The 23,571-nt window shown below is 48.5% G+C and overlaps 1 long non-coding RNA gene across 3 annotated transcripts in view; it reads left to right on the forward strand.

Annotated features, from left to right (window-relative positions):
- LOC122187719 overlaps positions 1-13,218 on the forward strand; it is a 135,450-nt gene extending 122,232 nt beyond the window's left edge. For all 3 annotated transcript variants that reach the window (XR_006181393.1, XR_006181394.1, XR_006181395.1), the window contains 3 exons: positions 80-5,218; positions 9,503-9,788; positions 10,391-13,218. This is a non-coding gene — a long non-coding RNA (uncharacterized LOC122187719). The remainder of the gene's footprint in view (positions 1-79; positions 5,219-9,502; positions 9,789-10,390) is intronic.
- Positions 13,219-23,571: the final 10,353 nt, after the last annotated feature.

Raw genomic sequence — 23,571 nt, forward strand, 5'->3', positions numbered from 1 at the left:
TGCTCTGCAGGCATGGATGGGTTTGAACATGCATGGTACTAAAAACCCCGAGTTCATAAATCCTCATTTTCCATTGCAGAGGTGCTGGTCTGAACCTGACTGCAGAGCACCGAGGGCTGTGAGACTGAGAAGCTTAAAAGGGAGCAGAGTATTGCGTCCGCCCAGCACAGCCTGGGAGAAGAAAGGAATAAATGGAGAAGCATTTCAGCACTTACCTCTCATTTCTACCATCGCTATACATAACAAGTGCCTCTGCATATTTTATAGCACTTAAAAAGAAACAAGTGTAGCTAGTGTAGAAGCTGGCTTGTTCAGGGAAACTCGAAACATGTGCAGCCATAAAAATCCTTCATTTGATGCCAAGCTATCGCATTTTCTAGTGTCTGAAAGGCAAATGATGCTACAGGAGTTCCCCATGCTTTCTCTCAGCCTGCTCACAATCACTGTTACAGATCCAGAGCATTCAGCTCAGCTCCCCTCAGCTCCTAGTGGCTGAGCAGAACAAAAACATCGACGCAGCATCTCAACGAGTTTTGCTGTATTGCTGGCACACAACACAGATGTTTAGGTAGCAAACGCAGCCTCCATCCAAGGGTGTGCCTTTTGAAGAGGAGAGAGCAGAAACGCTTTCACCCAGTTAAAAGAAAAAACAGCAAGTAGTCAGATTATAGAGGAAGGGATAAGCAAGGAGATGCCAAAATCCTGGAGAAGTGATGGTCCTGGAGCAATCTGCTTCCCTCTGTAAACAAGGGAATGTGGTTTGTGGGGTTTGGCTTGTGAAAGTATGGCCCTGTGTCCCTGAGAGCTACAGAGGGGTTGGGGATTAACAGGGTCTCTCTGCCTGGCAATTATTACAAAAGATATGGGAATATTTTGTCTTCAAAAAAGCCACTTCTCTGTCCAAACGTGGTCGACAGGTTCAGCAAATGTCAGCAGGATCTATCAGATGTTCATGTGCACACACAAATACTTGGTGTGGTCATGTAGACCTTCTTCTCATAGGAAACCATGCATCCCTACGTGTTTAACTGAACATTTTGTTTTTAACATCTCTTTCCATTTCCCCTTCCCCCCTCCACTTGGTTATTGATGTATTGGATTGTCAGAGAGACATGGGAGGAAGACTGGCATTAGGAGTAATGGTGAGGGATGTCGGTTCTCTCCAGAGCTCTTGCCTCATTCCACTTTGTGTGGTGGCTGGGAGAAGCACCTCGGTCAAGCCTGTCATCCTTATCAAAAAGATCCTGGCTGCAAAAGGAAAGCCATCTGTTGAGCCAGGAAAGGGGTGAACATGCTGGGTGTGCAGGTGGCAGCAGCAATCTGGTTGCAGCAGCTGGGGCCATCCCTGACCATAACCTACATAAGGAGAAGGCTGAAATCTGTTACGTGAGCAAGCAGGCAGGAGCACTGGATTCTGGTGGGAGAGGGAGTGAGATTCAGCCACCTGAAAGCATCTCCCTGCAGGAGAATTACCTTCCCTGTAAAGCAGCAGGCATCTCTCTTAAGTGTTTTCAAGCTTAAATTGTTTCCCTAGGTGACATCCTGGTAAGTGGATTTCCCAATTAAGCACAATCCAATTAAGTGGGAGGTACTGTAATTACCAAGTGCTCAGCGCGAGGCAAAGATCAGATCCATCTATGGCAGAAGGGCTCTTCTCCACTCAGGAAGGGGCTGTAGCGAGGTGCTTCTGTAAGCATGAAGGTGGGCAGCTCGGACATGAGGCTTTGCAGCCCCCTCTCTGCCAGTCAGCATCTTCTGTGTCCCCACGGGGACCAATTCCCGGTGCCAATGCCCTGAGTTGCCGAAGCTGTGCAAGCAGACTCGTGCAGCCTGCGCAGCTCCTCCAGCTCCGTACCGCTGGTTTTACAGTGCCACCCACTGGCAGGGGCTCCCACAAACCCTCTTCTGCAGCTCTGCTCCTCCGCATCTGATGTTCCAATGATGAAATATTAGAGGGGTAGCTCTGGTGGGCATCATTCATAGAACGGATCCCACGTGTGCTGTCCCGGGCCATCTGGAAGCGTTTTGGAATCCGTTCTGGTGTGTCTCAGTGTCTGCTGAGCCCACACAGCAAAGTCGTTGGGTCTGCAGCGTGCCAGATGTTGGCTCAGGCTGTGTTTAAGGACAATCAAATGGTGCAGTGCTGCGTCCTGCCTGCGGAGTGGTAGGGCGGGTGATGAGCCTCCTTCTCGTCCTTGCTGTGCTGAGCACACCAAATGCAGGGCTCGATCTGCATAGGAGGCTGTGTTAATATTCTTCCAAGCAGGAGAAAATACAAACCGTGGCTGATTCTGAATGCCCCACTGCACATTATTAAGCGTGCAGCCCCATGGAGAGCATGCTCCCAGCAGGGGAGGGCTGAGGACTTGTGCAGGACAGATGGATGTTCTCCTGCCAGTGCACAGCACAGCAGTCAGCCTGGTCTCTCTGAATGTGCTCTGTCCTTTCCTGAGTGCTGCACTCGCCTCTGCTGCTGGTTGAATGTGTGATGTAAGTCCAGCTGACAAGCAGAAGGAAAGATGCAGCTGTCAGGGTTTCTGCACGGCAAGCTGCTCCTCACAAGCTACATTTTAAACTGAGTGCTGATTTAAAATCAAATTTGACAAATAGCATGTTGGGGTTGTCAGGTCCTGGAGCACTGTCTTCAAGAAAGTATGAAAAAGGCACCAGAGGAGAGCTTGGCATAGCCTTCCAGATAACAGTAATTAAAGGCTTTTACACTCAGGCTCTGGAAGCTGCTCCTCTTGCAAATTGGCCTTGATTGAAGGGAAAGAGAATGATGAGACTGGAGGAAAGTGATGTGGCCGGCAGGAGAAAACACAGAGGTAAGTCTCAGTCTTTTCTTTTTTTACCCCACCTCCTTGTCCCAGCCAGGGTGGAGGCAGCACTGCTCCTGGGCTGGCTCTGCAGTGCACTGGTGGACATGGAAGAAAAAGAGGGGCACCACAGCTCTGCTCCTGCCCCAGAGCATCACCCAGCACTGAGGGAAACATTCCCATCCCCCAAAGCATTCTAGGTTCAGTGACACCAGGGTCACCCATCCCAGTGTAGCAACCCCAAAACTGAGTTATCCCCACACAGGGGTTGTGCCCCTATGTGATCCCCAGGATTAAAGCTCTCTTCTCTGCCTGTCTTCAGCTGGATATCTTTAAGTACAGCCCTGCAAGCAGCAAAACCCATGGCCAGATTGTCTGCAGATGAGTGGGAGGCAAGCCCCACATCTTACATTTGGTGCTTGTTAATATTTGGATAAGACAAGCAGAATGCTTCATCCAGGGCGGTGCTTGTGTTTGCTGTAAGCCAATACCTCTGCGGGGTTACCATGAAATTCAAGGCAGCTTGTGAAAAACACTGGTGGGATAAGGCATGACTGCAGGCCACTGGCAGCAAAGTCCTTTGAGCCAGGGTAAAGTCTGTGTTTGAAGCCAAAGGGAATGCACTGGGAGAGCAGCCAGACCCAGACACGGTTCCTGGAGGATGTGGGGAGATGCCCTGAGCTCCCACTCTGGCAGTTGATGCATCTCTCTGTCTTCCTGGCTCTTTGCAGGAGAAGCTGCTTTCTGCAGGAGCTGGGCAGGTCAGAAAGGACCAGTAGCACCCTGCCAGTGGCTCTGCTCGCATTCACACCAGCCATTGGGGTCAGCCCATTGCATGTTGCCTTTAGCACAATAAAACATCCAGGAAACAATATCTCAGTTCAACGTGCCCTGAATATCTTTAACAATCCCCACGGCTGCCTGCATGCCCTGTGCTGCATTTGGTTGCAAGCTGTGCTGTCAGGAGGCCTTTAACCTTGCTGGTGCCAAAATGCACCATGGTGTCCCTGCTGCCTGCCACTCCCAGCTCTGCAGCAGCGTGACTTGACAGAAGATGGCAGGGGTTGGAAAAGGGTTGGGATGCCATTGCCATAGGAACTGGTTAGTGTTCGGAAGAGTGAGAGTGAGAACAACTCCAAAAGTAATGAGTTGTCCCTCTGATGATGTGGGGATCAGGGGGATTTAGTTAGGGGAAGCATTATGCTCCAAATAATGAGAGTCCATAAGCCGCATCTCCATGTTTGCTTCCTCCAGAAGGGCTCTGCTGACAGTCCTGGAAAACCATCTGACAGGGAGCACAGATACAGCTCCTGCACAGCAGCTGAGCCGCAGCTCTGCACTCCCGGGATGAAAGGCACAGCTCTGTGCAATATTCATTCACTCATCCTTCCTCTCTTCATTCATTCATCCATTCATCTGCTTCATTCACATTTCCCTGGCACTTTAATGAGCAGTGCTGAGCCCCTATAGTCCTGCAGAGCCTGTCTCCAGTGCACAACCTCGTGGCTGCAGATGGCCATCCCGAAGCTCAGGCTCAGGCATTTTGCAGGGCAGATGCTGGTGTGGCCAGGGCATGGTCTGTGGTGTGCCTAGCCAGTCACCTGGGCCCTTCAATCCCACTACAATCCTGGTGGCAGTGTTGTTCCTGTGGTTTCTCTTTGCTCTACTTTGCAATTTGTTCAATTCACATCCTCCTCGTGGGAGCACAAGGAGGGGGATTGCATCAAAACTGCAAACATGGAGGCTTTTCTTCTTTCTGCTGTGTCTCTAGGAAGGACAGAAAGGTGCTTTAGGAGCATCTCCCCTCCTCAGCCACGTCAGAGCTGCCAGGTGTCTGATTGGAGAGGCCATTGCAGAGGTCTCAGATGGACACCGAGGAGCATGGTCCTAACCAGAACCTGGCTTTGCCCCACGTTCTCTCTCTGCCCAGAGGCAACAGGGACTGGAGGCAGCAATTCCAGGCTCCGCAGAGCGGGATTTTCACCACCTGTATGCAGACATGACTCTTGAAGAGAGGGGCTGGGTAGAAATCCAGCAAAGATTAAAAGGAGACAATAATTTCCCTGCCTATGATCTCACTCATGGAAAACAATGCTTCTGCTTTTTCTGCATGCGCTGCTGATCTGTCCTCGGCCTCCCTTCAGAAAGCTAAATGCAAAGGAAGCAAACAGAAAGCATCCGTTCTTTGTATAATGGAGAGAGCTTTTTCTTTTATTCCCTGCCTTTTATCACGGATCTGCTGCCATCACTGTTACTCAGCAGGTTATTACCTCTGAGTGGATACTTCCACCGGCCGGAGCTGCTTTGTGGTCTGCTCGGAGCAATTATGGATCGGGTTCATTCCTGCTGCCTGGTTTCATTGCACAAGGATTTGCTGTGCTCCACGGCCAAGGTGAGGTGAGGTGAGCTGTGCTGCTGAGGTATCCACCCCAGTAATGAGGAGTGGGTGTTGGTATCCTGCTGCCTGGGGTGCCTGCTCCAGGTACTCAGGTTAGGAACAACGTGCTATGCAATAAATACAAAAGCATGACACTTCTAAGCACTTGCTAAGGCTGTGGCCAACATGGTTTTCCCACAGTTAGTAACCTGGGGATTAGGAAGCGGGGGTTTTGACTTGTTTTTCATAGCACACAACGAGGACAGATTAACGTGAAACTGTAATACTGTCACATGCTCTGCAAATCCTTGATATGAGACCCCGTCCAAGTTCAGCACAAGCAGCTTTTCGAATGAGTCTAGATGATAATAAGTATTTTTCTCACTGGACCAGGGCTGGATTTCTGGGCCCATACATACGGACGTAGCGTCACGAAGACACGTGGTTTGGATTCCCTGTTGTTAAATTTGGCTCTCCATACCCTCAGAAATGTGTAGGGTTCCAGACTGGGTCTGACACATGAAGTCCTGCTGCAGGACGTTGGCCAAAGTTCCTTTTGGGTTTAATGCTAAGTCCATATCCTGGGCTATTTCTCCAAATTTTCTTGGTTCATGCAAGGTTTTGCTATTCAGACCTAGCTCATCTATCCTACCCACACTAATCGATGGATCAGACTGATCTGAGCAGGCACAGCGACTTCACCCCTTGCTGTTGCGGGTGAGGAGAAAGGGCAGAGGCAGCAGGAAACCACTTCGCTCCCGCTCCTCTACATTGGCTCCCAGTTTAGGCAAGGGTCTTGCAAAAGCCTTGCTAACAAGTTAACTCATCAAAATGTCAGGCCCTGAGGTGATTCCCTGATGATACCTGTGTCCCTTTTAGTGGGCCAAGAGCAAATATGGCAGCCCTCAAGCACTCGGGGTATGGCCAAGAGCCTTCAGAGGGGAGCACACTGAGTCACAAGACATTTTTAGAGCCAATCTTTCTGCGTGCACTTTGTGCAAGCAGCATGCAGTGCCTGTGGTTAGAACATGTCCGTTAAGAGTCACGGCAAAAGTGGATGAAAAATTCTGAAACCAAACCTGGAAACCTCTCCTGACATTTCAGAGCAATCCTTTTTTCTTGGGCTCAGCTGCCAGAGCAAAGGGGGAAATGGTGATCATGGGTAGAACGTGTGTGCACTACAGTGATGGCATTCAGGGGCACAGAGGACAGCCCCTCCTTGCCTCAGGAGAGCACAGAGAGAAGGTTGGGCCAGGCAGCAGCCTGACACATGATGCTGTCCCTAGATCAAGGCTTTCACTGCTACTCCTGACACCCTAGAGTGCATTAAGTTTGATTCATCACCACTAATTACCTCTATAAGTACCTCTGTGGCACAAACTGCCTCCCAGCCAGCTGCCTGTGTTTCCCAGTGTGATGTTCTGGAGAAGACCAGAGCCCAGCATTGTACACCAGCTCTGAATGATGGCAGTGCTGGCCTCAAAGGAGATAATAGGGAGAGCTGGGTGCACACCACTCTCCTCTGACCAACCCTGGTGCCTGTGTCAGTCATTTGAGTTCAAGATGGCATGAGAAACATGGGAGCCAAAGTCCTCCAGCTCTCTGAAAGTCTTCAGCAAATGTTCCTCTCTAGTTCTGGCCCACTCTTGAAAACATTTTACTTTCGATCCAGTTTGCTCAACCCAGGTCTGTGCTTGTTGGTACAGACAATGCCCCTCATCCAGCTCTGCAGCATCAGTGCCTTCCCCCAACCAGATTATTCCTTGTTACCCATCCTTCCTCTTGTTCTGATGGGGGAGATACATTACCAGAATGGCTGCTGTGTTGTGCTTAGACATCTCATCTTCAACCAAGCCAGGTGCAGCCAGCAAAGCTCTTGCATACTGTATTTGGGTGAGAATGTTAAAGATTTTTTTATTATTCAGTGGTTAGTTTGTTGGATGGTCACATCTAGAGGGTTGTGGTCAATGGCTTGATGTCCACATGGAGGCCAGTGACAAGTGGTGTCCTCCAGGATTCTGTTTTGAGACCAGTGCTCTTCAACATCTCCATCGATGACACAGACAGTGAGATCGAGTGTACATGAGCAAGGTTGCTGATGACATCAAGCTGAGTGTTGCATTTGACACAATAGAAGGAAGATGTGCCATTCAGAAGGACCTGGACAGGTTTGGGAAGCAGGCACATGAGAACCTAATGAGGCTCAACAAAGCCAAGTGCAAGGTGTTGCACTTGGGTTGGGGCAATCACAGATACACATGCAGACTGGGAAAAGAAGTCCTTGAGAGCAAGCCTGTGGAGAAGGACCTGGGGATCCTGGTAGACTAAAAGCTGGATGTGAGGCAACAGTGTGCTCTTGCAGTCCAGAAGGTCAACTGCATCCTGGGCTGCATCAACAGAGGGGTGGCAGCAGGGCAGGGAGGGGATTGTCTACCTCTGCTCTGCTCTCATGAGGCCCCATCTGGAGCACTGCGTCCAGGCCTGGGGTCCCCAGGACAAGAAGGATGTGGAGCTGTTGGACCACAAGGATGCTCAGAGGGCTGGAGCACCTCTCCTGTGAAGATAAGCTGGGAGAGCTGAGGGTGTTCAGCCTGGAGAAGAGAAAGCTCTGGGGAGACGTCATCAAGGCCTTCAAGGGGGAGTGGCTTTAAACTAAAAGAGGTGAGGTTTAGGTTAGATGTTAAGAATAAATGCTTTACTTGGAGGTTGGTGAGGCCCAAAGAAAGTGTGGGTGCCACACTGGAGTTGCCCAAGGCCAAACTGGATGGGATTCTGGACAGCCTGATCTGGTGGAAGGCAAGCTTGCCCATGTCAGGGGGCATTTTGTGAGAAAATACCTATAAATGTAGGGCATTAACTCCATCTTCTTTGCATTTCCCCATGCTCCCAAGCTCCGTTCACCATCCCCAGACCCTGAAACAATTCCTCTGAAAGCAGATATGTCAGTCTTTGCTGCACAGGGAATATTTTAAGGCTCTGAAAACAAAGTTAATTATAGCAGAACTGCCAAAAGTGTAACCGCTGTCATGCTAAAATATCCTCTGCCTCCTACATTTGTAACGTGGGAGTCTTTTATATCCTCTTTACTGCTGCTGAACCATACATTTATCTTGGCAGCAGATGTATGTAGACTGGGGTCTATTTCAGTGTCATGCAAAAGAGCTCTTAGGCTAAAAGATGCATTACAGCTTACTGGAAGACCTGAAATTAACTGCGCAATGATGCCGCCTGAAGATAAAGAACCAGCAATTCCCTTGAATTGCAATTTTATCCAGATGGGCTGAAGGTCTGAACAGCATTGCCGTCCCCAAAGGCTTCCCTTTGCAAAATTAACTATTGAGTGTAGTGAGATACATGAGGGAGAGACTTTGTCAAACCATTTTAAGAAAAGATCTGCCTCCTTACCCAGTGTATGGAAGCAGTGATAATTCCATCCATACCAACCAGCACCAGCACTTTGGAAAGGGCATCTCTTCCCTCTGCTCTCACACTTGGTGCTAGGAAAGGCTCAGCAGCTCTTTACAAAGCTGTGGTTATGACCAAGCCCATAAATGTTAATATTTAGTGGTGCTGACAAACCTTTCACCAGGACTGTCCTTGGATGGCCCTGGATTTCCCTCTGGTGGCAGCACACGAAGAGTTAATATTGGGAAAACACAGATTTGGAGGACAGATTTTTGTTGTTGTTGTTATGCTTCACATCTGAGCTCTTGGCACAGCAACCCCAGATTCTAATTGCACCTTATAACTGCAGTTTAAATCAAAACTCATCAGGAGGAGCCAACTGGAGCCAGTTTCTATGAAAACGTCAGAGGAGAACTCTTCCCCCCAGTCTGCTCCCCTGCTGCAAGCTGCTGGGTGCTGAAGTGTGACCCACAGCAGCACTGTGGTAAAGCAGCAGGAGGAGGTTCTTGCCATTCTGGCTTAAGTGCCCTCGTCCCTTATAAGGTCAAAAACTTTTTACAAAGAACCATAAGATGAGGGCAAATCTCATTTTCACTTCCCACCATAATATATTCAATTGGAATAACAAAAAAAAATGGTGCCTGCAACGCAATTGCGGCCACTTGCCATCCCATCCGTTGCTGCTTCAGGCTGCCCCATCCTATGCAGGTTGGGAGTGAGCCTGGAGCAGAAACCTGCCTCTGGCTCAGCTTTTTTTTGCAGATACTTTCTTTTTTTTGCTTTTTTTGGACTAAGGGGAGAGATCAGGGAGTTGGAAGGGGAGAAGTGGGTGGTGTCTGTTCGGACTGTTTGTATTAATGGCATTATTTTTCATTCCCTTCATGTGTCACTGAACCACACGCAGACTCTGATCTCTGGTTCATGGATCCTGAACTCCTGAAGCTGATTTTGCCCCTTTGATAATAAGGCGAATTACATGATTTGATGGCAGAAGAAAGTGATGTAAAGAAAAGAGAAATACAGCTCCAGAGTGGGGTCACCACCTGAGACAGGGCACTTGACACCCCAGAAGAAACACAGGACATCCTGGTTAAAACGGAGTCACTTGAGCTGCTGCAGCATGGCTATTTTCTCTGCATGGCTTGCATCTGAGAGCTGTCCTCCAAGGAGAGAAAGTGCTGTTGAACTCGGTAATCGGCAGTGCATTACTGTGTGTTATTCCAGAGCCAGAGGCTGTTGTCCACAGTGTCCTATTTGTTCAGCATGGCCACTCTGCAGGCTCTGAGATGCTCACCACAGTTGTCCAAGCCTCCATTAGAAATCACATGGAAATTTTGGACTGTGTGATAGCATTTTCTACATGCAAAATCTTGAGAGAAGAACATACTCCAGCCACTCCTGTGTTAGTGTCATTAGAGAGATGGCCACTGCCTCGTCTTCAATGGGGACGTGGTGCAGTCTGGCGCTTTGAGGGGTAGAATGCCCTTCAAATTCCCCCAGAATGATGAAAACCTGGGTCTTTGCTTTCCTTCTGTTGTGAATAACAGATCAGGTCCTGGTCTGGAAGTGGCTGGGTTGTAGATCACATAGGCACATAGCACATAGATGATGGAAATGATGATGATGATATATAAGAGGGTTTTGGGGGTCATTTGTTTTCAGCCAGCCCATTCAGGCAAGAATAAGCTTTTATTTTCTTCACCATGACAGCATATGTCAAGCTAACAAAGGCTGGGTATTCCTTTGAGGCTATAAAATAAGCTCATTCATACTTTCTCTCTCTTTGTTGCAGCCAGAACAAAAAAAAAAGAAAGAAAAAAGAAAACCCTGCTGAGCTCCTGCTTGCTCTCCTGACCGAGCATCCTCCCAGCCACCACTGTGTTACTGTCATTCCCAGCAGCATCACACTAACCACAGGAGCAGGGCTGGGGTTTGAGTCCATGGTCACATTCCCAACGAGAAAGGGCTGAATCAGTGCCCCGTGTTGGGGAAGGGGGTCCTGTATTGTAATGTCCCCATTCTGTATCTGAGAGGGCAGCCATGGTGCATCTGCACCTGGAGGAGTGGGGATTGTTGTAACAAGGCCTGATCCAGTAACACCCCAAATTTCAGAGCTTGTAAACAGCCACTGAAATCTTGGTAGCCTAATTTAGCTGAAAAGCAGACCTCACAAAAAAATAAATGGCCTCATAAATACCTGAACAGGGTGTCTCTGCTATTGAAGCTGCAGAAATTCCCTGTGCTTTCGGGATGTGGATCTACATTTGCAATTCGAGTCTCAGACCCTTAGCAATAAGACCCAGGAGGAGTTGTAGGGTGGGTGCTGAGATGTCACTCTGCCATACAGGATTGATTTGCATCTGCCGCCCTTCAAGGTATGCACCCCAAGGAGTGGTGGTGAGAGCATCTCAGTGGGGGTGGGCTGCTCAAACAAATGAAGTGACATTTGCATTGCTTTTCAGCTATTCTGGGACATCTTTGCAGAAGTCACCTGTGATAGCCATGTGTTCTCTGGACATCTTGGCTGTGACTTCTGCCAGCATCGCTTTCCACTGGAGACAGTGTTGGTGGGTTTATAGTTCATAGGGAAAAGGGCGGGTGCATGAAAACAGAAGCCTGGAGAAGAAATTATCTCAAATGGCACTGGGCTGAACTGGATTGGGATTAACCTTCATCGAGGAGTTTTCCCTCCTCTGAATATTTCAAAACCTACCAAGAAACACATGCTCCCTCCACTGTCTTGAAGGTCTTGAGATGTCAGACCTCACCCCTACCCATTTGTTTCCAGATTTAAGGAGGTGCTTTGTCTTGAATAATCCATGGATGTGTCCTTGTGGCTACGCCAGTAGGCAGGACTGAACTGGGCCTGGGTGTGCAGCCCAAAAGCAGAAATTGCATTGGAGGGGAAGAAAGACTCACGGTGCTGGCCGAGGAAGGGAGAAAGTGGAGTGGATATCCCTCTTCTCTATTCAGCAGGCTTAGGACCTGCTTTGGCGCATTTTACTGGCCCAAAAACAAAGCAAGCATCAGCCATACCACTGAATTCCTCCCAGATTCTCACATTGCGGAGTGACCTGTGCAAATGCCAGCAGCTGGGAGACTGAAATAGCAGCTGCCATTGCTTAGGCCCCACTGATTTGTCCTGTGGTTTTTCCACGTCCTTTAATCTCCAGTAAATAATCCCTCATTTCTTTGTGGTCTTTCTAATTCCATGCTCTGTGCCGGCACTTCCTGTAAACAGCGGGTCTAGTGGCCCTTGATTGAGACTCTTGCCAGCTGTGCAAAGGGCACGTGGCAGGGCTGTGCTTGGGGCTGGATGTGGCAGTTCCAGAGGGCTGAATGATGGGAATTAGGAGCCTGGTTCTCTTCTTCATCCAGGCAGAAGTCAGGGCAAGCCATGGTGCAGCCAGTGAGTAATTCAGTTATAAAGCATGGACACGTGGAAACAGCAGGTGTCATCAGCCTGCCTCAACACTTCATACTATCCAGTCTGAAGAAATGATGGGTGGGTCAGTGCTTGAAAGCACAACCGGAATAAATGATGTGAAATGAGTTCCCTGCGGCACATGCTTCCACTGGCTCTGCAAGAGTCTGTGCAGAAGCCATGAGCAGGCCTGTCTCAGCCCTTAGTTATTACATTTCCAGTCTATGATCTTGAATGAAGTCCTAAAATGAAGGTCTGTGCTTTCTGAAGACCTACCTTGGTGCTCAAGGCCTTGATCTTTCACTGCTTTGTAGATACAAAGCTTCCAAATCCTCCCATGTGCTCCAGGAGAACATATTTTCCAACCAGAATCTCTCCAGTTCTATTTTGACTTCAGGCTGTTGAAAGATTTGAAGCATCAGATATCCATCCTCAACCCTGGCAGAGTTTATTTTCTTCAGGTGAGCTCAGGTCGAAGTGATAGTGGATCGAATGGGATTTCAGCTTCACCTCCTGTCTGAAAGCTCACCTGCATGTTGACTGGTTGCTTACATAGATCCTCAAATATGAGACAGATCAGAGTTTGCTCCATGAAATGTCCGTGCCCACGTAGTGCCAGTGTGGCAAAATGCCAGCGGGAGCGTCGTCAGAGCACTCTGTGAAGGTCAGATGGAGGAGCTGAGGTTTCCCCTCACCTTGCAGAGCTGATGCTGTATTCTTGCAGTGCTGAGTTGTTGGCTGAAACGTAGCCCTTCACAGAGTTGGACTGAAACAAAGCGACTTCAAGCGATGAGATGGCTGCCTGAGACCTGTTGAAAGCATCACAAGTGTAGATGAAATTGTTCAGTATGTATTTATTGGCTCTCAGTTGCCTCTGCATTTTTTTTTTCTAACAACAGAGATGCAAACAAGCCTTAAGAGAGGCAGACAAGATTTACTCAGGCAGCAATAGGAACCCTTGAGCCCTGATGCCAATAATCCTCATCTGGAGTCAGTCCCGTTGGCTCCAGCCACTGCTGAGCTTGCTGGTGGAGAAAACCACTGCATTGGATCAAACCAATGTTAAAGGAGACTTCACAGAAGTTAATAGCTAGTGGTCAAGAGGAGTTGCCAGACTCTTGCTTTCTCAGTAACTAATAAAAGTGCTTTTTAACACAATTAATGTGATGTCTTGCTGAAGACTGAAGGAAATTGGAATTGAGACATTTCTATCTTGACAGACTCAGTGGAAAACTTCTGTTCAGACTGGTAGGAATGAGACCAATAAATTTCTGTAAAAACTTTCTGAATTCAGCCTTCAAGATAATAGATAGGCTGTTCTAACTGTGGATAAATAAACTCTGCTTTAGTAAGTGTTTAAAGACTTTCAGGATGACGAAGTGGAACATACTTCAAGTCTCCAAAGATGGGAAGTGGCTTCTGAGTCAAATACCAACCCATGCCAGGACTCATATTTTAGACTGAGATCACTCTTTTGTGACTTGTTGACAGTGTTGGGGTTTTTTGTTTTGTTTTATTGCTTTTTTTTTCTTTTTCTTTTTCTTTTTTTTGTTCTTGTGTTTTGAAGAAAAAAAAAGGAAAACATCACAGGCTGAAAATAGCAGTGAAACATTCCCCAGCTGCAAACCTGCTCTTAAAGAAAGCTTCCCAGGGGACATAAAGCTTCAGCTACAGCCCAGAAAACCAGCTCATCAAGCAATGAGTGAGGTGGAAAACCCTATACTGAGTGACAACAGGCCCGCCTGAGCATTGCTCACTTCTGTCAGGGCACCAGAAGAAGGCAGGAAGTCTGTATTCCCACCAGCAAGTTTTCCAAGGGCAGCCTTAAGGTGGGAGCATCTCTCTGCCTTCCCATTTTATGAAGACCAGCCTAACCTGCAGCTCTTTTCTGCTCTGGCCATCCCAAAAGCAAGTGGTGGAAAGGCTGGATCAGCACCTTCTGGAAAAGCAAGGCAGGTCTCCCCATTTATGAAAGCCCAGGGCTTAATTCTGCAAATAAAACCAAAATAGACCTAACCCAAGCAAAATGGCTGGGGAGAAATTATGAAGCTCTTCTTGCTTTGTTCTCCTCCATCTCTACCAGCTGATGTAAATTGTTAGGTGTGGAAGAGAGGCCAGCAAACGTGTGCTTTACTTGAGCTGAGGCTAAAATCCTGTGCCAGGGAGATGGGGTGCTTCACATACAGAGGACTGAGCAGAGATTGGTGGGCTCTGAAGGGATGCAGGTGTCTGGTGGCATGGGGCCAGAGGACTACCATGACCTGAGACACACAAGTAGGGCAGCTTTAGTAGGCGTCAGAAGCTGTGTGAGCACACCCCTGGCCAAACGTGCCTTGTTTTGGTGCCTTGAGAGCAAATGGTTTTGAGGATTGGCCCAAGGAGCTCTGTCTCTTTGGTTTCCCAAAGGAAAGGAAGGGATATTTGGTCACAGCTTGTGATTTACAAAGCTGGTGGGAACAGGGGATTAATGGGATTTTCAATTGAGTAGGCAAAGCCCTACAAGATGACTGGAAACGGACATTAAGTGAATCCAGCCTGTGAACAAAGCTCTATTATTTAGAAGTCATTAATCAGGAAAGTCACTCATCAAAGCTTGCGCAGATCCTCTACTGCTGAGAATGCTTTGATCAAGACTCATCGTATTTTTTTTCCCCAAAGCAGAAGCTGTAAGGCAGGGTTCTGCTTGCTGAGGAGCCAGAGAGAAGCGGCGGATGCTTTGGAGGAGGCTTTGACTTATGCTCAGAAGATCGCCTGGGAGATGGCAGGCACAGCAGCATCCCTCCAGCTCAGCACACTTCTCCTTTGCCACTGCTGCTGCTTCGGCAGCACAGCCTGGTCTCTAATTGCTGCTGGCAGGGGGGCAGGCATGGGGCTTTTTTGCCCAGCAGGGAATAGAATATCTGCATGCAAGTAGCAGGCTCACACTGATGCTGGCTGTAGGAAGCATGTGCTCCTGCTGCCAGAGACACCACAGTTGCTACAGCAACTGCAAAGCACTGAGACAAGTATCCTCCTTCTACCATCCTCATCTCCCCAAAATAAAGCAGAGCAAGGAAGGTGTTGGGGTATGAGAGAAGACGACCCTTAGTAGCAGTGCACTGATGCTTCCTGTCCTGCTGTGGATGGCACCCGTGCGCAGCTCCCTTCTCATCAGACCACTCGAGCACTTGATTTCCAGGTCCATTCCCAGGTCTCCGTTTCATTACCTACCTGCAACCCATCTGGGCACAGGAGCAGCTCAGCCTGCCTTCTCTCCCCACAGAGCTCTGTTGGTCACACACTGGGCGCTTGCTGAGCACCTGGGCTGCAGGGGTGAGGATGTTATACTGGGGACACTCCAGGAAGCACTGCAGCAGGTTGGGGAATGGGAGAAATCAAACCAGGTGCTTTGTGAGTGTCTGCCAGCTCACTGCTATTTAAATCTGGCTCACAGAGGTTCTCAGCACTGCACCATCCTGCTGCAGCAAAACCATGTGGCTTTTCATATAAATATTTAATGGCAGGAGGAAGAACTGCTGTAAAAAATACTTTGAGGCTTGCATGAAAACAGAAGGTTATTTCAGGTAGCCAGAGTGGGGGGGGAGGAGGGAGTTTTAGCTGTAATTTCTCCACAATTGAAAGAGTGGAGATGTGATAAAGCAGGGTAGGGAGAAAGGAGGGAGAATGGACTGCTGATCTCTGCACTGCATGCTCTCCCCTACTCCATGCAACCATCACCTGCTTTCTCACACTAGAGTGGAAAATGGCTGTCCCCAGAAAATGCCCTTCCCCTCCACTCTGAATGCATCAGGTATGTACTACAGATGGGGATTTAAGGTCATCCACCTGCCAGAAACTTCCTGGAGATTTATTGCACTTCACCCTGAAGTGGCTTGAGAAGCCTGGCTAAAATTGCAGCAGAAGCAAATGTGTTTTTATCACCGTCAAACCATCAGTCAGGCCAGCCTTAGCACAAATGACAGCTTGAGATGGGGCTGATGCAAAAGGAGAGGGCTGGCCCCAGGCATCTGCTCTTGTGGGATGCAGCTCAGGCACTGCTGGTGGATGGAGCGTAGCTGTGCCCACACTGAGGTCCTCCTCCTAGGTGGGATGCCAACAGTCCAGGCTATCTCAAGTTCCTAATGAAAGCCACTTCACGGTGGGGCAGCGGGCATCATGCTAAAAAGAGTTGATTTAAACACTATTTCCAAAACATGTTGAGCACAAATGCTATTTGTTTATCACTGATGCTGACACCAAGCACAGCACAGCACTGTGGTCCACACTGGGCTGGGGCACAAAGAAACGTATTCAAACCCATGTTAAATGTCATGAAAACGCAGGCAGTGGGGATGCTGAACTCTGCAACAAATCTGTTTGGAAACCCCGTCCCATACAGCCATAGTGCAATTAAGTTTTCAGTTTAATTATGTGCAAGGAGGATGTCAGTCGTTTCTCAGTGCTGACTTTGTACAAGGGCAACACCACTGGGCTGTTTAATAATTTATGTCCTTAATATCAGGGGGTGGTGTTTGGAAAAGTTCCTACCGTTGCCAGCAGGATATTAAGCATCCTTCCAAGAGAGCTGGTCTGATTGCAGCATGCTCTTACAGCATTCATGAAGCACACCAAGGTGCTTTTGCATGAGAGGTTCTGATGGAAATGTGATCTCTTAATTAGCACACCCTTCTGAAGAGATCCCAGCACAAAAACCGCCAGTAGGCGTCAGCAGCGGATGCTGCACCGGAAAATCAAGCGTCTGATGCATCAGTGCAGCTAAAAGCAGGAAAAGAAACAGAACGGGAGATGTGCTGCAAAGAGGAACTCTGCATTGCTGCTGGTATCTTGCAGGTATCTCTGCTCGGCATCCCAGGAAAGCCAAGAGGGATGAGCTGAAACAATCCAGACAGAGGACAGCAGGGAGGCACCACAAGCACCACTGACTTGCAGAAATCATCACCTGAGTTACCATCTTATTGATTTCTGTGCACTAGATAGCCATAGATAGGATATGGGCAGTACTGCCTGTTCCACAGAAGAACATTAAATTTGAGTAAAGAAATGCCCTTGCTTCTAGAAACTGGGAAAGTGCCAAAGGAGAGGCTTCTTTGACTCTCTTTCCAAATACACGCTCCTGACATGATCAGCAGCAGTGTCCAGTGGTGGATGAGTCTGCACTGCCTGGGCAGCTGTTTGTCAGATAGTTTGTAAAGAGCTGCAGAGCTGTAAATCCTGCAAGAAATGTCCTGAGGGGTTGCTTGGCACTGAATGCAAATCCCCTGCCTACATCCATATCATCTGTGCTCATAGAGAAAAAGTTGCAAGCCACCAGCCAGAGATGATGGTCATTAAAACCCCGTCCTGCAGTGCTCATCTTCCCTGAGTATGAGAGAGCAACTGGCATCTGGAATGCCCTGTGTCACCTGCCTGTTCTGGAAGCGCTGGTGACAGGTTTGAAAAATGAGTTTGGAAAAAGTCCTGGTGTATGGGAACTGTTGAGTCACGGCCTGAACCTCTGATTAATCACCTGAGGTGAGCCTTGAGTCAGCCAGAGGAGCACAGGTGAAGGCAATTCACCTGTGCTGCCGGAAGGGGTGGAGCCAGGCTCCACCCCTCCTGGACCTATTTAAGAGCTGGCTACCAGAGGGGAAGGACCTCTTCTGGAGATCCTCCTCTTTTGGTATCTTCTAGTGAGCTCAACCCAAGGGTAAGCTCTTCTACTTATTCTCTTTTGTGATCCTTGTTTGCTTTTGCCTTATCTTTTGATTATATTGCAATTATAACATCTTGGTTATACACCTGGGAAGGACCAAGCCTGTGTCCCATAGACCCCTGAGGCATCCTACTGTTAAGCAGAAAAGCAGGGATGTGGTGCCCCTCCTGGATATCAAAGTCATGTGAGCATTATTTTAATGGATGAGCCATCTCTTTCATAGTCGTGTAAGGTCCTAACGAAGTCCAGGGCAGAAAGACACATCTAAGGCTGTGCTTACCTGGATCATCTTTATTTTGCATATGTTTATGTCCCACTGTCATGGTCCTTCCCTGGCACAGTCCTGGGGAAGTGCCTTGCATCAGCTTTTCCCCCATGACCAGAGCAATGTCCTTGGGCAAAGTCCCCAAGCAAAGCACCGGGTGATTCAGAGCAGCAGCCCCGAGTGTGACTGCTGTCCCCTTCCTTAGCAGGCAGGGAATGGCATGGCTCTGTGCTCAGAGCAGGGTTTGCAGGATGATGCTGAGCACGGTGCAGTGCTACAGGTATGAATCAACCCACTCAGCACCTTTGCTTCCCTTGTTCCACACACTGTGCAGCCTGTTGTATGGAATGCCAAGATCTTCAGCTTGATTTTAACATTGTGGTCTTGTCCTAAGTGCAAACAACTTGAGTGATTTGGGTCCATGTCACAGGTGATAAATAGCTGCAGTGTTAAGAGAAATCTTCCTCTCTGCTTTCCTTTTTTTCCTCTCTTTTTTTAGCCTTCTGCTTAGTTTGCAGGTGGGAAAAAAAAAAAAAAAAAAGAAAAAAGAAAAAAAGAAGTGTTGTTTTCATTTTTCCAAATTACTAACAGCTTGTTAAAATGAGCTAATAATAAAAATGGGCTAATAGTTCACACAGGCTTTATCAGATCTGATGCCTGACCCTGCGATGCTACAGAAGCAACTCAGTAATGCAAGCTCCTCTTGATGCACCAGCTTTTGTTTTACATGCTCAACTGCAACAGTGAGAAGAAATACTGAAATGAGCTGATACAACATAGGTATTTAAAATGTGATGGGGAACAGCGATGTCCCAGGCCAGACACATCCTTTAAACCTCCTTCATGGTACTCAGTCATGCTGCAGGTGGTGGCTGTTCAGTGCCTCCTACCTGCAGAAGGGGCAAAAGAAGCTGGAAACAGGACTGCCTCCAGCTGAACCCAGCTGGGCGCTGTGGGCTTTTACAAAAAACTGCCATCCCACTGCTAAACCAGGTGCTAGCTTTGCTCAGAGTATATGCAGAATGGGGCTCCGCTTATCCCCTTCCCCCTCCCCAGCCCTGCCTCCACACTAACCTACTTTCTCACTTTGTGGAAAGAACATCTTGGATTATGGTGCTGCAAATGAAAGGCTTCAGTCATTGCATCAGACGAATCACAGGTAAGCGCAGGGTTTTATGTCAGCTTTTTGGCAGCTTCTTTATTCCCTCCCTGCTTTGCACAAACAAGCCGTCTTTGTGCGGAAGTTCATTTTTCCTTTTGAGACCACGGTATTTGTCAACACAGCTTTTCAATAATGCCATGCAGATAAGGCAGAGCTAAAGCAGATCCCTTTTACTGTTGCTGAAAAGCTACCTGATCCTGCCACAAAGTGCAGCTCGCTGAGGTCTGTCCCCTCCATCCCTGCCACCTGGCAGGAGGACAAAAGCTGTGCCCAGGTGACAGATCTGAAATCCCAGTGCAAAATATAACCTCGATGTAATTTCTTCCAGTGTTAGTGATGCTCTGGAGGGAGCTGTGATGGTGTTTGGAGTGACTTGGGTGATTTTTTACAGCATTAGCTGTATTTCCTTGCACAAATCCTGTCTCTTCTGGCCCCACACACTCAGCTTCTGGAGTCCATCAAGAATATGGAAATCTGAAATTCCCTATTTGCTTGTTGCTGATGGTTCCCAAGTTATTTTAAGGTAAAAGTGTAAAATGGGAAACAAGCTTGAATGGCCAGAAAAAAAGCCCATTAAAGCCAGCTGGAGTGTGGAGAGGGACCAAGGTGCAGCAGAGCTACATGGAGGAGCCAACCTGCTTCCAGCCTGCTGCAGCATCTTGGTGGCCCTGTTCATCACCTGACTGCTTTTCTGTGCCAGTAACCTCCCTAGCAACCTCCACCCTTGCAGACCGTTCTCCCCTCCTATCAGGCAGCCTAGGCTGCATTTTTGCAATTGCACTGGCATCAGTTGATTCTGGAGACAACCAGCCAGATCTGCAGCTGGACAGAACTGACACTGACAGAACTGGAAATCTTTTAAATCCCTAAGCTCTTCCTAAATCCAACAACATCATTTGAACGTTGCAAATAAATAAATAAACAAACAAACCTACCCTACAGTTCTATGTATTTATTGCTATGATGATATTTTGGTTGCAAGCCCTGAAATGGGGAAGATCTAATTTATGTGTAGCTTTGGGTTCACTGAATTCTAAGTCATTTTCTGGGCAGGTCAGTAAAAGTCCACATAAGCCATCCAGAGCAGCTTCCCACTCCAGATGGCCAACATGAACATCCCAGCACCTCCAATGAGGATGCAGCAACCTCTGCAGTGTCTGTGACGGGCTGCTCCTGCTGCCAGGCTCTAAAGCAGCTCCTGCATCCACCACATTGACTCCATCAGGGTCCCTGGGCTTCACAGCACCATGCTGAAAATCTCTCCTCATTCCCATCATATCCTGGTGCACTGGGGAAGCCTTCCTTCTTTTATCGAGGAGGAGTTTACCAGCATCAAGGGATACTTCTTCACTTTGCACCACTACTCTCAAACCGCTCTGGAACACTCCTGCTTCAGGAATTCCCAATTCCTTGGACCCTCGCGGTCTGATGATTGACAGCAGTTGTCACCACTTGGTCTCAGCTCGTTAGCAACAGCCCTCCCAGGCACTCTGCACGCAAGGGATGCAGTGTTTGCTGTCTCAGTGAGTGGCAGGTTTAAGGAGAGCCTTACTGCAGATTGGCTGGCATTTTCAATAAGAAAACTGACATTTTTAATATTCTTCTTCGTATCTTTAAGAAGATTATAACGGATGTCAAGGCAAAATACCACAGTCGGGTAAAATGCCAAGTCATTTGGGAAGTTTCAGCATTTCCCAAATGTTATTTGCTGGAGGTGTCCCTTCTCCCTGACTGGGACTAGTACTCCCACTCTGAGCCCGGAGCGGCTTCTGTTATGCTCAGGCTCCCTCTAGTGCCTTTATGTCCTGGTATCCCTGCTTCTCCGGGTCCATTTGTCGCCGGGAGGTGTCCTTCGTCCCCACTCCCCTTCAGCTTTGCTAGTGTGGGCTTTACACCACAGCCAAGCCTTACTTTCCCTTCTGCCCCAAGCCAGTAAGCTCGCCAGTGTTAAGGAATGCGCCATAGTGCAAAGCAGAGTCCTCCCGGGCTCCTCCTAGCCAGCGCCTGAACAGGATCACAGAATCACAGGGGTTGGAAGGGACCTCTGGAGATCATCAAGTCCAATCCCCCAGCACTGAGGCTTGGCATCGCAGGCGCCCCGTGCGTTTCACCACGAGCTGGGGCAGCCTTGGGAAAGACCGAGAGAAAATTATCCCGTGCCAAAGTCCATAAATATCAGGACACCACAGAAAAACCACATGCCCACAAAGTCCCGTTCATCTCCCTTTTGGGGTAGTTCCTCCAAGCGCAGCAATTTTCTGATCCGTACCCACGGGCCTCCGCTCAAAAGCCACTGAACCGCGTGATACAAGAACGCTCACAGAGGACATGGTCGTCAAAGAAACTTTGACTTTATTGGGGTTTTCTTTGGGGCTTTGGTGTTTTGTTTTTGTTTTTGTTTGTAATTGTTTTACAGCCGGAGTAACTCAGCCGCTGGGCCGGGAAGTCGAGGGAGAGGACGGGGAGGAACGGTCGCGGCGCGGAACCTCCATGCCGGCGGCGCTTGTTGCGCGCCCCTGACTTCCGGTAGAGACTTCCGGTGCTGCCTACGTCCATTACCCAGGGACACTTGCGCGGTCTTTCTCTTCCGGTGCGACTCTGTCCGCTGTGGGTTCGGTAGGTGCCGCTCCGCGCAATCCGGCTCCATCCGCGCTCCGCCGGCTGCTCCCTGTGCCGGGCTCCGACACAGCGGGCTGCGGGAACACCGCGGGAGGCGGAGCCGAGCCGAGCCGGATCGTGTCTTTTGTCCCGCAGGTGCCGCCATGGCCAAGTCCAAGAACCACACCACGCACAACCAGTGTGAGTCGGGGCCTGGCGCGGGGTCGGGGTGGAGCCCGGTGGGGACGCGCGGCGCCGGTCCGGGCCTTCTTATGCTGTAGTGAGATCAGCTGGGGGAGGAGGCAGCGGGAGCTGAGCGGTGGCTGCCACTGCCGGGGCTTAATGCAGAGGCTGCATAACCAGCAAGCGTCACGGCTCTGCGTGTTCTGATGTGATGCCTCGCATCCAGGGCAAAGCGTGGCCGTAAAGTAATTCCTGTTCTCTTTTTTTTTTTTTTTCTTTTTTGTTTTCCCCCATACTAATTGGTGTAAGCTTGCAGCGCTCGCTGTCAGGTTCTGCTGGTTCTGGCATGGCCAGCACCAGTGCCTTGTAATGCTGAACACAGATACTGGAAAGTGCCTGAGGCCGTTACCCTGTATGTGTGGATGTGCTGCTTGTATTTTAATAATTAATGCACAGCCTGAAATCCCTAATTAGAAAGGTTTACGCTGCTGAGAGAACAGTGTGCCAAGGGGTGGGGATGGAGGTGCTCCCTTTATTTGAATTCAGCTGGGATTTGCAGGGCTGGCTGATTTTCTGTTCTGCATTATTCTCACAGTGTATTTAAAAGAAAACTAACACCACTTTTCAATAGTAGTTGAAGTTCTGATCTGTATTGTTTCCCTGTCTTTCACGTAGCCCGTAAGTGGCACAGAAACGGCATCAAGAAGCCCAGATCCCATAGATATGAGTCCCTCAAAGGGGTGAGTATTTCTGCTCACATTTCCAACCTCTTCAGACTCCAGAAAATCCATTACTGGTATTTCTTACTTTTGACTGTTGGCGTTTTTGCAGATGATGATTATGGGCTTCTCTTACATTGTTTACTCACCTTAATTGCTGCTGTGACAGTTCTAACCTATGTGAAATCCACATTGTATTTCTACAAGACTTCTTATAACCCATTGCCCACCTTTGTTCTGCTTGGGATCAGTATTGCTAAACACTGCTTCTGGTGAAGCAAACACAAGGCAGTGTTTCACTGCTCTCCTTCACTTTAAATCCTGCTGTGTCTCCTCCCTACCCGTCAGTGTTGTTATAGCATCTGTTCTGGTACACAAAACTTCCTTCAGAAGAAAAGAAGAATTGGCATTGCTGGATGGCACACATGGAAATAACAAAAATTTGCATTTTCTTGATACTAAACACTTGGTCCATCACCAACTTTCTCCACGCAACAGAGAGAAAAGGAAAAAAAGATATTGTTCTGGTTTGGAAGAGTGCTTTGATTCTATTTGCCTTGTAGATGCGGGAATTTGCTTTTCAGAAGTGATGTAGAAGTTTCTGCCAGGCTCAGTGAGGGTTCAGTGCTCTGAAAATACTCATGCTATCTATGAGTGTTGCCTCGTATCAAGCACTTGTGAGTTAAGTTGGAAAAAGTCCTGCTAGCTGTGAGTACTGGGGAAAATGTTCCTTGGAGTACAGCAGGAGGTTTGTCTCAGTGGGGCACGGATGGATCTGAGGATTGTTTGTAGCCATGAAAGGATGTGTTAGTGAGCCAGAAGGTGACAAAAGACTGGAGCAGCTCTTCAGAACACAGAAATGAAATTTGTCTTGTTTGCAAATTACTTAATTTGTCCTTCCTGTGTACTTATTACTTGGCTTTAGGGTTT

The sequence above is a fragment of the Lagopus leucura genome, unplaced genomic scaffold (assembly GCF_019238085.1).
Source record: "Lagopus leucura isolate 7727_CA_CO unplaced genomic scaffold, USGS_WTPT01 Super-Scaffold_100050, whole genome shotgun sequence".
NCBI lineage: Eukaryota > Metazoa > Chordata > Aves > Galliformes > Phasianidae > Lagopus > Lagopus leucura.